This window comes from Sinocyclocheilus anshuiensis, unplaced genomic scaffold (assembly GCF_001515605.1).
Source record: "Sinocyclocheilus anshuiensis isolate Anshui unplaced genomic scaffold, SAMN03320099.WGS_v1.1 scaffold246, whole genome shotgun sequence".
Lineage (NCBI taxonomy): Eukaryota > Metazoa > Chordata > Actinopteri > Cypriniformes > Cyprinidae > Sinocyclocheilus > Sinocyclocheilus anshuiensis.
In genome coordinates, this window is record NW_015542356.1 from 511,280 (window position 1) to 511,843 (window position 564).

General features: G+C 36.2%; 1 protein-coding gene across 6 annotated transcripts in view; it reads right to left on the reverse strand.

Moving 5' to 3' along the window:
- The window catches only part of LOC107691719 (acetyl-CoA carboxylase-like), a 69,289-nt gene that overhangs the window by 3,800 nt on the left and 64,925 nt on the right, over positions 1-564 (reverse strand). The window lies entirely within an intron of this gene.

Sequence of the window (564 nt, forward strand, 5' to 3'; positions counted from 1 at the left end):
CCACACCACAGCTATAACGATAAAGGCACAGAGAAACGATATCGTTGGAATCACTTTCAGAACGATTTTTTCCAGCTGATGAATGATACATTGACAGCCAATCAGAATCCATCCTGCTATAACGAGCTCGAGAATTTAAAGCGGCAGACGTGCGTGCGCTTGGAATAAACAGACAATATCGTTCTTGGTGTGTACGGGGCTTAACGCTAGCCAAAGGATGCCAGGAAAAAAAATGGCTGCTGCGTTAATTGCGTTTATAAAACATGTTAAGATGAAAAAAGTTAATCCCACAACTAACATGTTAATTTTGACAGCCATAATATTAGGGATACCACTTTTTCCAGTACTCGCCCGATACCGATTCTTTTATTTTTGGTACTTGCCGATACCGAGTATTTTTACCAATTTTATACCAATATTTTTATTGCATTTGTAAATTTTTTAAATATTGGGTACGGAAACCAAAAGAGTATGTATAATGTTAGTTGGTTAACTTCATTTATCAAATAGATACAGTCAAACCAAAATTTATTCAGACACCTTCAACATTTCTCACATTATCAC